Consider the following 17,110-nt stretch of genomic DNA (forward strand, 5'->3'; position numbering starts at 1 on the left):
AACTTTTATTTTTTATCCACCCCTCTCCAAACACCACACCTACAGTTTTAATATTGAAAATTTATGCCATTTTTCGCGTTCACTGTTTTTAAACTTTTTATTTTTCAGATTTTTAAAGAAGTTTTAATATCGTTCGTTTTTTTTCCATCACGTTCGTGTTTTCTTTTTTAGTTTTTGTTTTTCCGATTTTAAGAAATTTTAACATCGTTCATTTGTATCACGTTCGTTTATTGTTTTTTATATAATATTTAAACAGGTTACTACCTCGCTTATTCTTTTGTTCTGATTTACTCTCAACATACACACCTCTAAACACCCAAGCAACGCCAGGTATCCCCACTAGTATGTTACAAAGTCAAAAATAAAAAAAATATACCCATATGGCTTGGGTGCATTAGCTTGAATCGAAACCGAAATAAAAACTTACGAAAAAAATATATGTGAAGGAACTTGAGTTCCTTCAGCCATAATCGAAACCGAAACCAAAACTTATGAAGAATTCTTGATAAAATTATTTATAAAAAAAAATAGATGTTTTAAGTGTCATCAGCTATAGTCGAAACCGAAATCAAAACTTATGAAGAATTCTTAGTAAAATTATTTATGACAAGAAATAGAAGTACATAAAAATTAAACGCTCCGGATGTAAGCGTGACACACAAAAGAACACACACGCTATCGTATTAATATATAGATTCTCTTTAAACTTATAATACATAATTCGCTATAAACTCATAGTTCATAATTGTCTATCTTAACATGTAATACATAATTCTCTATAAACTTGTCATACATAATTCTTCTTAAACATAATAAATACTTAAAAGTAGTTAAATCTTTTAATCTTACGTGAGATTTGAACTCGATGATTGGTATCATAAAGACTACTGCCTTAGTAATTTGCATATTCCTTTTTTGTAAACCAATCACATGTTTTTATTCGTGTACGAAAAGACAAACTCCAAACTCATCATAATTTTTGACTAGTATATAAATATATGAACAGTGAACATGAACTTTTAAGTGAGATCGACATTTTTGATATCATAAACAAGTTCCTGCTCTACCACCTTGTAAATTGTCACCTATAAGTTTTATATTATGCTAACTGTACCGAATTGGGCATTGCCCGGGATCTTTTAGTTCAAATTTGCTTTGTAAATAATACTATGTTCTATATGCCGTTGTTATTAGGTTTTAATCATTTAAAATTTGTAACGAAGTACGTTAATTAATTGCACAACAATAAAAATTACAATCAATTAGTCAGAATCAAAGCTTACATGCTATATAGGTATCATTTTTACAATCTCGACGACATTTTATAGATTAAACGATGGAATTTCTTTTATTAGACTTTCATTATCTCTTAAATCGAACGTATGTCATTTAAAAACTCTTACAAGAATTTTTACGACCACCCGATTGGTCGTTTTAAAGGAACAAGCAAACAAACAATGTAGTCGAAAAAGGTGTGTGCACATAAACTGGATACACAAAAACAGCGCAAAAAGAAAAAGATTTACTAAAGAAAATTGAGTCTTGCAGTTTAGTAGCAACGTGATTGAAACAGACAAATGTTTGTCAAAATCTGAAATTGCATGTGTACTTATCTGCGTATTGGCTTAAGGAAGCCTTTAATGGAGATGACGGGATGACCGTCATTACAGATACCATGTGCCCCCCTCGTGTTCAACGTAATGTTGTCTGTGGCACTTTTAAAATGTGCACCTTAGTCATGGTTACGTCTGCTTCTTGCGGTAAACATCCCAAACAAGGGAAGATAACATATATTTCCTATACTTTTATACTATACTTTCATTATCTCTTAAAATGCATTTATAATTCTCAAAGTTGAATACATGCATCTTTTGAATAAATGCATTATTAAAACATCTTTTCATATTATAAAGGCAATATTTGCCCACTGAAAGGGTTTCGTCCTGAAATATATGTTACTGTTTTGCGGTCACATGACTGAACTTGTAACAGTCTTCAAAGGCGAGGTGAAGACAGCTAGATTCCTTCGCCGAAATTTCGCACGACGGCAAAACACAACGACCAATTCATAACGAAACTGACTACTAGTTAAATAGAACAGAAATCCGAATGCATGGCGGGCGAACAGCACAAAACGGCAGATCGAGAAAGCGAACAAATCGGAGATCCAGAAGAATGAAACTAAAGTCATCGGAAGGTTTAGTGCGATGCTTAGGGCGTCCATTACAAGAATCAACCGGATGCTTTGTAATGCACGTGATCGGTTTGACTTCGGGCCAGCTGAGACACGGCTTCGGTCGGACTCGTCACCCCTTTTATCATTTTGCCGTTCATATTTACCGTCCTCTTCACGGATTTTACGTTCAATGTTGTCGGCAGCCTTCATGTTGCGAATACTTTTCCACCATTTACGACTCTCTTTCGCCTTGGCTTCATTTAACTTTGCAAACGGCGAACCGTGCAGCTTATACAAGATTCCAGTGTCGAGACTCAGCATGATGATATAAGGTACGACCAGAATAAGCAGAGATTGCAACGAGAGCCAGGCATTAAAAAAGCTAATGTAGACGCCTTTTCGTAATTTAATTTGAAAAATAATCGGCAAGTTAAATAGAAAGCAGACAATAAATAAAAAAGCGACAATGCCACCATTGAAATTACCAAAACGCCACGAACAAGGCCAGCCATTACAATGTTTAAAGTCCTTTTTATTTGTCCATGTGTTCAAGGGACGAAAAACAGCAACTGCCCGCTCGGCGGTGATGGTCACTAAAAGCCATGGATCTAACATGCCCATGCTAGATTTAATCCAATCAGAGACCAAAGTCCCTTGCAATGTAAACGGGTGGATATACTGCATGAGAATGAGGTAATCGGTTAACAGGCAGGCGTAGAGGATGGACAAATCCAGAAAAGCGACGATCACAAAAAAGCCGCCATTTGTAATGGATGACATTCCTGGTCGGTGAAACACGAAAATAGCCGTTACGTTCCCTATCGTTCCCACTGAAAGGTACATCGGAATGATATAAGCGGCCACAACTGGGATAATTTGGTAATGCCACGACTTTTCGATAGTTGCCCCGGTTTGATTAATTTCAAAATTCCCGATAGGAAGGCTTTGATTTTCTTCCAACATTACAGCATGTTTTGCATAATGACGGAAAAAAGATAACAGCTGAACTCAAAACGTGACTTTTTAGTGGAACTTGTTTGAATTAGGATTAATATATATATATATATATATATATATATATATATATATGTATGTATATATATATATACACACTAAGATACACACACTTGGCGTTGCCCGACAATATACGTAAACCCCTGTATACTCATGTTCTAAGCTCCGACTCTCATATTACAATTGTTGTTTTTATAATTGATCTTACTAAATCAAAACGTCTCCTCTGATGTCTTTGTGTATTCAAATTTAACTTAGACCGACATTATCATTATAATAATTTTACTAAATGGAATTTTCGTTTACTCATACGTTTGTATTTAATACATTCAAGACATCTCTAATAGATTTTCAAATATTCAAATCAGTTTCTGGAAATAAATATTCCACACAAGTTTTTTTCTTGTAAATATGTTTCTGAGTAATCTAACTTTATTTAGTATCAGATAGAATTTTAATAAAATATTTGAAATTTCTATTGTAAAATAATGCTATATAAAAGAAACTCATCATTAGCAGGTTCTGATTTTAACATAGTTTTTGAATAAATCCTGCAAGGAAAATATTTCCTCAGAAATAACACAATAACACTCAAAGAATTCTTAGAAAAGAAGATTCGGTTAAAAATTTAATATTCTTAACAAAACAAATCCACAATGAAATCGACTCATTATTCAATCGGTGTTTAATTTGTACAAATAACAGTTTCAATATATCAACACACACATATATTATTACTATTAATAATAATAATAATAATAATAATAATAATAATAATAATAATAATAATAATAATAATAATAATAATATTCAACGGTTATAGCGTAACCGACGTGAACCTAGTATTAAAAAGTATATTTCAGTGCCATAAATACGTATCAGCAAAAGCATTTGGAAAACATAGACGGTCATTATTTACATCCCATCTAATTTAGTTGACGATTCAAATGTATTGTATAAGTATTGTGAAGCAATGTTGTTGAAGCTTTTGAAACAATTATGCTCAACAATATTTAATCTGTTGCATTTTTGGATTCATAATAAAATGTAAAAACTGTATGATTACTAAAGTGTTACACTAAACAACAATAGAGAAAGAAAACTGTCCCCGTTAAAATATCCGCATTATTCCAATCATATAATAAGCACAGCAGCCACCATTTTGTCACGAGAAAAGCCACAGCAATCCTAAATCCAGATCCACATTATTTTCAAAATTGAATGGAAACTTTCTTATTCAAAGAAAATATTCGAGAAAATTTCAATAAAAATAGGGTCAATAATTATTACTTTGCTAACAGACAAATACACGCCGGGTAAAACATAACGTCTTTGAAGTTGCACATGAAAAATATTTAAAGAAGAAATCTTCATCTATGTTTGAAGACAACAAAGCAAAATATTCACATTTTTGTGAATGGATTTTAGAAACAGCACTTTGCATTCGGAGAGAGTTTTGATCATTTTTACATAAGTGAAATTTTGATGCTTACTTATATTGTACAATTTTCATTTCATTATAAAATGATTTTACATTTCTATGCAAATTATTTACTCTCTTTTTGTCACAAATGATTTTCGTTGCCAATCATTAGATAATTCTTAAATTATAAGGGAGATAATTACGATCACAGATGGACACACTTATTGATCTTTTAACGAAGTACGGATTTTTTTCCATTAAAAATTTAAAAAAGCATAGCATAAAATGATAACAAAATTTATCTATAATATCTATGAGAACAATATTTGTAAAAATATACTATAAAAATAATCGAAATAAATATATGGTCACTGCTCTAATTTACGCCTATTGTTGGAGCTTACTTTCCTTGAATAAGAACTGTCTACTCTATAGATAATTAAATAGTTATCTATGTTTTTATTAAACTATTTTCAGCTGAATAGATCTATATAGCTATATCACGATTTCATATTTTTACTTATATAGATAAATAAAGATTCTTTAATAGTATAAGCATAGAATGTACTTCGGTAGAAGATAAAAAAGACGAGAAAGCGAATAGTATTCAGATGAATGACCAAAATTTCCAAGGAATAAAAATGTTGATCATCATTAGTTCGAAGAAAAGATTTTATAATTCCTAGGGAAATAAGTTTATACCATTTTCAGATCAAAACATTTTTGGAAGATGAAGGGAATTAAACAAACTAAAAAATTAATTATATCTAACGTTTCAGCTTACTTGCATACCTCTATGTTTATGTAGAAAGAGAAATATAAGAAACATATAAAACAGTCCGTTGTCCTGTTGGTTGACAACAGTTCTGATTTGATTTGGAAGTTAGGTTAGTATTTAGATTGACGACCATGGGAATATTAGGTGGCATTAGTTTAGAAAGAGATGTAAATAACTTTATTTAATCACCGTAAGCACTTCTCTTGCCATTAACCTTAGGCAAAAGAATAGCATAAACTATGCAACTAGTCTAGAAAAAAGAAAGCTCTGAAATAGTAGCAGTTCATTTCGGTTAATTCCAGCATTTGATTTCTTCTGGGATTAAACAATGGTTGTCGAATGGAAATGCGCTTGGAGATATCTCATACTCTTGTTTTACTATGAAGTCTTTCTTGTGCAGGCACCGTTTGATTGTCTCTAGTGATAGGTGGAGACCAGTATAGCGGTCAGAAGAGAGAAAGAGAGCCGAGTGAGAGCCAGGTTTTCTTAAGTGCTTTCATCATTATCTGCATGGTTTCACTGTTTATAATCCGAAATGATGTATTCTTATAAACACACATACGCAAAACAATATAGATAATTCTGTTTTTATAAGTATTTCTTTTAATAATGTTTTTCACACTAAGCATATTTTGATGGTTACGTCATTTTTTGGCTTATTGTGTCCTATTTTATTTCTGAATATGAACTATTATCCGTCTTTTGTCAATTCAAACAAATTATTATTCTATTAGCATTGCTGGAGGAATAATATGCTTGTAGTCGAATCTAAGCATGTATTTAAAATCTTCCTGAAACTGCAACAATGGCTTTTCATAGCATAAATGACGGGAATTTATATTTTTATTCATATTGTTTTTTATAAAAAAATTATTGTCTTTTATTTCCTATATAATTTCTGTTCATATTTTGTCCTCTTTTATAACTAATTATGTTACTGATTATACTTGTGTTGTGACCAAACTTATATTTTACTTTATAAATTATATTTAATAAATTATAAAGATTTTTTCATGGCATTGCTGCTAAAAATCTACCCTTGTGTACGAACACAAGCAATTGTTTAAACACCAGACTTCAATATTTCTTATGTAACAATTTCGAAAAATGTTTTCAGTCATTATTCAGCATAAAAAACAATTATCAGTAAATCCGTGGTGGCTCATAATATTTCGAGTTCCAGAATTATTTTGAAGAAAACAATCCCTTTTCTTGGTGATGAAGCAGGAAAGTCCACAAATTATAGGATGGAAACCAGCAAACATCTTCTGGAAGAAAAATAAAAAGATATTTAAAAACTTGGTTACAAATTATTTTTGAGAAAATCTATACTCCTATATATATATATTTTGTGTATTGATATTCATATTAAAAACCTTTTTTTTCTATTTATTTAAAATGAAAATACAACTTTTTTTACATATGGATCGTGGAATTGCATTCATCTGTTCTAATTTGCATATTATTTTAAACATTCATTTTAATTAATTCCCTATTAGTTCTTTTTTCGATTTTCTTATGGGATGATCATCTTTAGTTAAATATTACGTGTAATTATATTCATGCAGCTATTCTAAATAATTTATACTTGCGTAAAATTTGCGTAAAAAGGTTATAGTAAACGCAAAAATCTACAGACATGAAACTACATATATAGGATATTCAAACCCATGAGAAACTTTATATTTGGGTTTTATCCGTGGGAAATCTGTACAAAAGTGTGAAATTTAAAAAAAATGAAATTTTCCAGGTGAAAATCGAATGACGGCATTACGAATATGCATACTTAATGTAATAGCCATTGGTTAATGTTTTAATTTTTAGCCTTGCAGCGAACATGTCTTCATAGGTCAGGCATTAACGTTAAAGGAGAAAATAAATCGTAAGCTAAACGTTTTGGTTTAGATTCTAAATTGTGGCGTACGATTTATTTATTTTACTTTTTAAATCATTACTATATAAATCATTACAATATAATATAATAATAAATATGCAATCTGCATTAGTCAAGATATCATATTTAAGCATATTTTACGACCGGGCAAAGATGAGCGGCTTGCTAATAATAGAAAAAATTGTATTTCAAAGATTCAATGAAAATAAGTTTTGAAAGAAAAAAAAATACGAATTAAAAAGTAATGCAAGTGAACGATAAAAATCGACGATCATTTTCTGGATATAAAATAATGAAAGAAGTTAGACAAACTCCCAGTTAAAGATTATATTAGGGAAAATAATGAAAAAAAAAAGTTGTATTTCAAAAGATTCAGGTTTCCCCCACCTCTTCACTCTCTTCAATTTTATTTTATTCTGTAACTAAATAATAATGACTGTTGGGGACGGTCATTATGTGGATAGAACCAAAAAATATTCATCATAGTATTGTTTATAGACCCATTAATGCTAAGACGAACTCTTTAAAAGAATTATAATTAGTTTGTCAAATTTAATACTTCAGGTCTTTCAGGTCATTAAATATTTGTTATAACAGCATTTTAGATATTTCTGCTTGCATAGATATAATAGACCATAATTCTCTTCCTTTCATCGTAGTGGCTGTGTTGGTCGCCTGCTTTTATGCGTTCAAAAGAAGTTGGAATATTGACTTGGGTTTGATTGTTTCGAATCGTGTAACCGACAGAACAATCATCTTTCACACTCATGTTTCTTTGAAAAGGATAAAACACATGTGTTGTGGATATAAATAGATAGATAGATAGATAGATAGATAGAAGTTGATTAAAAACAACTGGCCCATTTCATCTATATAAATAAAACAATAGATGTATGTGTGTTGATTGATAAATTCTTAAACCACTGATCACATAACACTGAAATTAACAGAAAATAATAATCATACACCAAGGATGGTTTATAATGAATAAAAGCTTTGTTAGAGTGGACAAATAACGCGTACAAAAATATGTTGGCAAATTGAAATGCAAAGTGTTCATTTCTACTGGGCAACATATTTTTTATTAGTTTTACGCATGCGCAAATCCAATCGTAGTCATCATAGTCCGAGCTAGAAGTTGTTTAATTTTAAATCTTTCTCGTTTATCTGTTGGGTTAGCTCAAACGGTAAGGAACGAATCTGGAACGCTAAATGTTTTTGTTTCGATTCTAGTTGATGGCACCCAAGTCATTAAAAAACAACAAAACTTTTGAACTCAGGATAATATATTAGGTACAATATAATATCCAACAGCAAATTGGCTATGTAATGATAAATACGAAATAAACATAGATTAAAATATATTTATCGCAATGTATTTTGCGACCAGCAAAGTCGCTACACTAAACAGGAGAGAATACGAATTGTGAAAGTTAACTGAAGGTCGATGTCAATAATTCGAGTACAGAGAAATTACAAGCATCATTTTAATAAAAGAGCACGTCCAAGTAATAATGCAATTAAAGCCGTTTTCAAAAAAAAAAAAAAAAACTTACTGGGACAGGATGTATGACAGATCAACATCCACGTATAAGACCCAAAATGGCTCGTAATGCAAACGCTGTTGCCTGTGTTTCTGCAAATGTTAGGTGTGATCCTAAAGCTTCAATCATGAAACGTTCAACCCAATCAGCTGTTTTTTACACTTTATGATAAACTCTAACTTAATATATAAAATACATGTATATAAGATTCAATTAACGCAGGAGTTGACTCTAAAGGACAGCCAGTCTCATTTAGATTATGTATTACACGTCCCCCACTTGGGGTACAAGATATTCGCTTTGATGTAGAAATAATTTAACACTTCACCGATGTATTTGACAATAAATGTATTCTTGTAATTTATGTTATGGTGGAAATTGAATTTTATCGGAAATTGTTGTTGCTTGCTTTCTGGGTATATACGAGATTTACTGGCGAGATTCTATGCCTCGAAAATATTTACGTAGCATTATATGAATTCTTTGCTTATACTCTTTATCTATACTATTAATAAAATTCTAAATGTTTATTTATTTGTGTGTGTGTACCCATATGCCAATAAAACTTTCGAACGGATGCACCAAATTGAAAAATTCTTTTTTTCCCCCTGAAAGGTGTGAGTCACTAGATTGTCCTTATCTATATATTGTTCGTAACGAACAATGCCGAGTCACACAAAAAGCCTGGCATTTTTTTGAGCCGTTTCGTAAACTTATCGAAAAAGTTATCTGCCCATGTCAACGGAATTTAGTCCTGTCTGTATACAATCGCGGTAACATCTTTCGGCATACGGACAGGACTTGTGGCGCAATGGATAACGCGTCTGACTACGGATCAGAAGATTCCAGGTTCGAATCCTGGCAAGTTCGTAATAATTTTAACCATCATTTTATCCAACGTTTACTCATTATACTACTTACCTAGGGTATTTTTGTTTTTTTTTCAGTGATTTTGTTTCGTGCATATGGGAATTTTCCATACTCCGAGTTCATAGGGTAAGCGTTGACAGTAAGAAGTTGAGTGTACTCGATTTTGTGTTTGACTCGGCGTTGTGAGTGCCGACGCGGCGCAGCCACTAGTTTGGAATATGATTTGAAAATTACTTACAAAATACACACACGCACGTACATATAAATACGCATGCGTGATTTATTAACCATTATAATAAACCAGATGAAATATACCATTCAGAAAAAGTAAATAACTAAACATACAAAACTGATTAAAAGCAAACCTTGTTCATTAGATTTAAAGAGTACAGAATCGTATATTTTTAAATAAATAATTTCTAAAGAAAAATGTATTTTAAATACATGTATTTTAAAAGCTTGAATAGATTAGTCATGAACTTTGTTGGTATGCCGCCCTGTGCACTCTTCGATAACATTTATTTGTACAAAGAAATTAAAACTTAAAATAGTATTTTACATTTGTAAATTTAATACTTAAATTGTTTGAACAAATATTTACTTCTTTCTTTAATACTCAATCTACTTGTATTTTTAGTACTTAAAAGGCAAGTCACAAAAGTTGGTAAAATTCATTTTTCATAAAATAACAGAAGTTTAATAAGACTAAAACTTTTTGAAAATCAAAAAATATATTTTTTATAAACGTAGAATGTAATTGTGTAATTAAACAAGTTTAAGTATTTAAAATATATTTTATTTTAAATCATTGCTTCTGTTATTTCATTTTTAAATTTTAATCTAAGAAATTAAAAACATACATCTGCATGATAGCGAATTATAAATAAAAAAACAACAACTGCTGTATATCAATACTTTTTTTACGAAACGGAATTTCAAATACTACAATAACAATTTACCATATATATATATATATATATATAATCATCCACATACAGTACTGTTTCGCTGTATCACAGCTCTACAGTACGGCTAGACAGGCAACTACCTCAAGCCAGGATCAAAACCCGACCGATAATGACTGTTGGGAACGGTCATTATGTGGATAGAACCAAAAAATATTCATCATAGTATTGTTTATAGACCCATTATTGCTAAGACGAACTCTTTAAAAGAATTATAATTAGTTTGTCAAATTTAATACTTCAGGTCCTTCAGGTCATTAAATATTTGTTATAACAGCATTTTAGATATTTCTGCTTGCATAGATATAATAGACCATAATTCTCTTCCTTTCATCGTAGTGGCTGTGTTGGTCGCCTGCTTTTATGCGTTCAAAAGAAGTTGGAATATTGACTTGGGTTTGATTGTTTCGAATCGTGTAACCGACAGAACAATCATCTTTCACACTCATGTTTCTTTGAAAAGAATAAAACACATGCATTGTGGATATAGATAGATAGATAGAAGTTGATTAAAAACAAGTGGCCCATTTTTATCTATATAAATAAAACAATAGATGTATGTGTGTTGATTGATAAACTCTTAAACCACTGATCACATAACACTGAAATTAACAGAAAATAATAATCATACACCAAGAATGGTTTATAATGAATAAAAGCTTTGTTAGAGTGGACAAATAACGCGTACAAAAATATATCGGCAAGTTGAAATGCAAAGTGTTCATTTCAACTTGGCAACATATTTTTATTAGTTTTACGCATGCGCAAATTCAATCGTAGTCATCATAGACCGAGCTAGAAGTTGTTTAATTTTAAATCTTTCTCGTTTATCTGTTGGGTTAGCTCAAACGGTAAGGAACGAACCTGGAACGCTAAATGTTTTTGTTTCGATTCTAGTTGATGGCACCCAAGTCATTAAAAAACAACAAAACTTTTGAACTCAGGAAAATATATTAGGTACAATATAATATTCAACAGCGAATTGCCTATGTAATGATAAATACGAAATAAACATAGATTAAAATATATTTATCGCAATGTATTTTGCGACCAGCAAAGTCGCTACACTAAACAGGAGAGAATACGAATTGTGAAAGTTTACTGAAGATCGATATCAATAATTCGAGTACAGAGAGATTACAAGCGTCATTTTAATAAAAGAGCACGCCCAAGTAATGATGCAATTAAAGCCGTTTTCAAAAAAAAAAAAAAAAACTTATTGGGACAGGATGTATCAACCTCCACGTAGGAAACTAAAAATGACTCGTAATGCAAACACTTTTGCCTGTGTTTCTGCAAATGTTAGGTGTGATCCTAAAGCTTCAATCATGAAACGTTCAACCCAATCAGCTGTTTTTTACACTTTATGATAAAATCTAACTAAATATATAAAATACATGTATATAAGATTCAATTAACGCAGGAGTTGACTCTAAAGGGCAGCCAGTCTCATTTAGATTACGTATTACACGTTTCCGTCTTGGGGTACAAGATATTCGCTTTGATGTAGAAATAATTTAACACTTCACCGATGTATTTGACAATAAATGTATTCTTGTAATTTATGTTATGGTGGAAATTGAATTTTATCGGAAATTGTTGTTGCTTGCTTTCTGGGTATATACGAGATTTACTGGCGAGATTCTATGTCTCGAAAATATTTACGTAGCATTATATGAATTCTTTGCTTATACTATTTATCTATACTATTAATAAAATTCTAAATGTTTATTTATTTATGTGTGTGTACCCATATGCCAATAAAACTTTCGAACGGATGCACCAAATTGAAAAATTCTTTTTTCCCCCCTGAAAGGTGTGAGTCACTAGATTGTCCTTATCTATATATTGTTCGTAACGAACAACGCCGAGTCACACAAAAAGCCCGACATTTTTTTGAGCCGTTTCGTAAACTTGTCGAAAAAGTTATCTGCCCATGTCAACGGAATTTAGTTCTGTCTGTATACAGTCGCGGTAACATCTTTCGGCATACGGACAGGACTTGTGGCGCAATGGATAACGCGTCTGACTACGGATCAGAAGATTCCAGGTTCGAATCCTGGCAAGTTCGTAATAATTTTAACCATCATTTTATCCAACGTTTACTCATTATACTACTTACCTAGGGTATTTTTGTTTTTTTTTTCAGTGATTTTGTTTCGTGCATATGGGAATTTTCCATACTCCGAGTTCATAGGGTAAGCGTTGACAGTAAGAAGTTGAGTGTACTCGATTTTGTGTTTGACTCGGCGTTGTGAGTGCCGACGCGGCGCAGCCGCTAGTTTGGAATATGATTTGAAAATTACTTACAAAATACACACACGCACGTACATATAAATACGCATGCGTGATTTATTAACCATTATAATAAACCAGATGAAATATACCATTCAGAAAAAGTAAATAACTAAACATACAAAACTGATTAAAAGCAAACCTTGTTCATTAGATTTAAAGAGTACAGAATCGTATATTTTTAAATAAATAATTTCTAAAGAAAAATGTATTTTAAATACATGTATTTTAAAAGCTTGAATAGATTAGTCATGAACTTTTTTGGTATGCCGCCCTGTGCACTCTTCAATAACATTTATTTGTACAAAGAAATTAAAACTTAAAATAGTATTTTACATTTGTAAATTTAATACTTAAATTGTTTGAACAAATATTTACTTCTTTCTTTAATACTCAATCTACTTGTATTTTAGTACTTAAAAGGCAAGTCACAAAAGTTGGTAAAATTTAGCCTCATTTTTCATAAAATAACAGAAGTTTAATAAGACTAAAACTTTTTGAAAATCAAAAAATATATTTTTTATAAACGTAGAATGTAATTGTGTAATTAAACAAGTTTAAGTATTTAAAATATATTTTATTTTAAATCATTGCTTCTGTTATTTCATTTTTAAATTTTAATCTAAGAAATTAAAAACATACATCTGCATGATAGCGAATTATAAATAAAAAACAACAACTGCTGTATATCAATACTTTTTTTACGAAACGGAATTTCAAATACTACAATAACAATTTACCATATATATATATATATATATATATATATATATATATATATATATATATATATATATATATATATATATATATATAAAATCATCCACATACAGTACTGTTTCGCTGTATCACAGCTCTACAGTGCGGCTAGACAGGCAACTACCTCAAGCCAGGATCAAAACCCGACCGCCCAAACGACAGTCAAGGATTCTCATCATTACGCTATACGGCTGCTGTGCGGGTAGTAAATTAACAGTGTTTTGACATCGTCCAAATGCCTTAGCTCGATTTGTTTACACAAAGAACATCGCTTAATATGTTAATCGCATATATATATATATATATATATATATATATATATATATATTCCCAGAAGTTGCCTTGTTTAAAACTGTTTTTCTTGTTTTATTTATGTATATTTATTTATTTGTCTCTGCTTTTCCTGTCTTGCAAAACTTTTAAGATGAGATTCGTCACCCCCTCCCGACTACTATTGTAACAGGCAAAACACTGCTTACTCATGCTATATATATATATATATATATATATATATATATATATATATAAAAGTGAACGTGTCTGTCTGTCTGTCTGTGTGTCTGTCTGTCTGTGTACATTTCCCTACGCGATAACTCTGTCAATTTTTAGTCTATAGACTCGAAATATTAAATACCGGGTACTGAGACTTGGGACAATCGATGTGACGGGTGTCAGCCAGAAATTTGGCTGTTAAGGGGTCAAATTTCAACGATTTGACCTTTAAGAACTCTACCAAACTCCTCCGACAATTTTGGGTCTAGACACTTGAAATTTTAGATATAGGTTCCTTGAACCTGGATCTAACTTAATAAAGTTGTTTGAGCCCGAAACTATAAATTTTAAGGGGTCATAATAGGGGTCAAAGTTTTAAAAAATTAACCATTTTTTTTTGTTTTTTTGCTTTTTTTGCACAGCATACACCTCCAAACTTCCGAGCAATGCCGGGCACCCCTGCTAGTATATATATATATATATATATATATATATATATATATATATATATATATATATATCCATTGCCAGACAGCGTCGAAGTTCACAAGAGCCATAACAGCCAACAAACCGTTAGTCTAAAACTCGAGTTTCGCCCTCATTTTAGGCTCATCAGTAAGACACAAGGATTTGCGAATGCACAAGGATTTGTTGAAACCCTCAAGTGAGCTTTAAAAGGAGTATGTACGCCGTAACGTAATAAGATTGATTTTGTAAGCTCTTTGAAGCGTCTTTGAATTAAAATTAAAAGCTTGGAATATATATATATATATATATATATATATATATATATATATATATATATATATATATATATGTATAATTGAATAAAGAAGCTGTTTTTAGAAACGCGTTAACATGCAAAAATGGTCTTTCTGTTCTGTCATATCATTCATCAGAGATTGAAAATGTTCTTTTGATGTTTTTGTCTCGCAAATAAAATGTCTGTCCTTCTGTTGTTTTATCAAGGCTGTGCTAGCTGGTGATGCGCGAGGATTTGTTGGAACCCTCAAGTGAGTTTTAAAAGGCGTGAGTACGCCGTAACGTAATAAAATTGAAGAGTATAAGTTTTTTGAAGCATCTTTGAATTAAAATTAAAAACTTTGAATAAACAGATAAAGTGTTTTATAAACACTTCAGGATGCACAAACCTTCAAGATGCATCTTTAACATTTAAAACCTTTAATTGCATCTTTAACATTAAAATTTTTTTTTTATTACATTTTCACCCCAAACAAGGCACATTGCCACTTTGGTGTAGGGGGCTACTATCAGGGACAGCAACTGCTGGGGCACTATGTTGAGATTTGGGCAGCAAGATGTCGGTTCACGTTACACTTGAACTTCTGCATGTCAGTACAGTTAGAGAAGCAGGACCTGGAATGGAATTCCAGAGTCTAGTGGTTCTGGGGAAGAAACTACTGGAGTAGAAAGATCTTTTACATCTAGAGATCTCTACTGTGTGGGGGTGGGATTTAGCTGCCTGTTGGGTCTGTCGAGGGTGTCTACGTCGTGAGGGCACAAGTGTCTGCAGTTCGTCAGAGCATTCGCCATTAAAATACTTGTAGAACAGGCAGAGAGATGCAACGTTTCGTCGATGGGACAGAGGCTGAAGCTTAGATGCCAGTTCAGGGCCTATCAGATTGGCAACTCTCTTTTGAACCTTGTCTAGGATCGAGAGACTAGCAGCAGATGCACCAGCCCAAATGTGACAACAATACTCTATACATGGGCGAATGATGGCCTTATAGAGGTACAGGATACTTTCGGGTGTTAGTAGTTGTCTAGCACGGTAAAGAGAGCCCACCTTGCAGCGGCCCTGGCAATGCCTTCAATATAATTGTTCTAACTCATGTGTCCTGTGAACGTTAGGCTAAGCAGTTTGAAAGATGTACTCTCAGACAGGGAGTCACTGGCCATTGCTATTGGTGGCAGAGAAGGTTTCTTGTAATTATTGAAGGAAACCAGTTTAGTCTTGGCAGCATTGAATGTGACCATCCATTTATGTCCCCATTCCACTACAGATTGGAGGTCATCCTCTAGTGTTTTTGCCATTTCTTTAGTTATGTGTTCATTTGTTTTCCTGTCATGCCTATTATAGAGTCTGGTGTCATTAGCATATATACTCATCTCAGGGGTAGTTTTGTCGGGGAGGTCATTAATAAATATTAGGAACAATAGAGGTCCAAGGATAGACCCTTGAGGCACTCCCGCATTTATATCACACTGTTTAGATGTACGACCGTCAAGGACAACCTGGATTTTTCTCTTATCTAAGAGGGATTTAATTATGTTAAGTATTCTACCAGTGATACCGTATGATTTAATTTTCCTGAACAATTTGTCTGCTTATTCAAAGTTATTAATTTTACGTTTCTGAATTTTTTAGATTCTTCGGACTACTGTTCTCATCTTGAGTGTCAATTTCACAACGTTTTGGTCGATTTAACCGGCCCTTTTTTAGGTGTATCTTGTCGAACTCGGGAATGTTTCTGTCGAACTCGGAAATTTAGACGGAATTTCGAATGATATCCTTTATTTACTCCACGTGGCGCAACGGTTAGAGTACCTGAAAAAATCAATTGTAAAAGTGATATTCTTCTGAAAGTTGAAGGCTCAATTCTCAGTGTGGGCGACCGGAAAATATGATTGCGAATTTCTTAGCACTTCTATCCAGTCATGATGGTGGGACGAGAGCACGCTACCCCCGTGAAGTAAATAAGGGGGTCCGTTCCAAATTCCGTTCAAATTTCCGAGGTTGACAGAAATATTTCCGAGTTCGACAAGATACACCTGGAGAAGGTCGGAGGTTACATCATCCGAAACGTTGTTTTTAATTTTAATTCAAAGATAAATAGCAAAAATTGTATGTTGTGTCTAGAGTAAACGTACCATAACAT

The 17,110-nt window shown here is 32.1% G+C and overlaps 2 non-coding genes across 2 annotated transcripts; both read left to right on the plus strand.

Moving 5' to 3' along the window:
• Nucleotides 1–9,626: 9,626 nt before the first annotated feature.
• On the plus strand, nt 9,627–9,699 carry Trnar-acg (transfer RNA arginine (anticodon ACG)). Its single transcript has one exon. It is a non-coding gene; the product is annotated as a tRNA-Arg (tRNA).
• Nucleotides 9,700–12,662: 2,963 nt separating this feature from the next.
• Nucleotides 12,663–12,735, plus strand: Trnar-acg (transfer RNA arginine (anticodon ACG)). Its single transcript has one exon. It is a non-coding gene; the product is annotated as a tRNA-Arg (tRNA).
• Nucleotides 12,736–17,110: the final 4,375 nt, after the last annotated feature.

This window comes from Euprymna scolopes, chromosome 6 (assembly GCF_053919585.1).
Source record: "Euprymna scolopes isolate OS-2025 chromosome 6, ASM5391958v1, whole genome shotgun sequence".
Classification (NCBI taxonomy): domain Eukaryota; kingdom Metazoa; phylum Mollusca; class Cephalopoda; order Sepiida; family Sepiolidae; genus Euprymna; species Euprymna scolopes.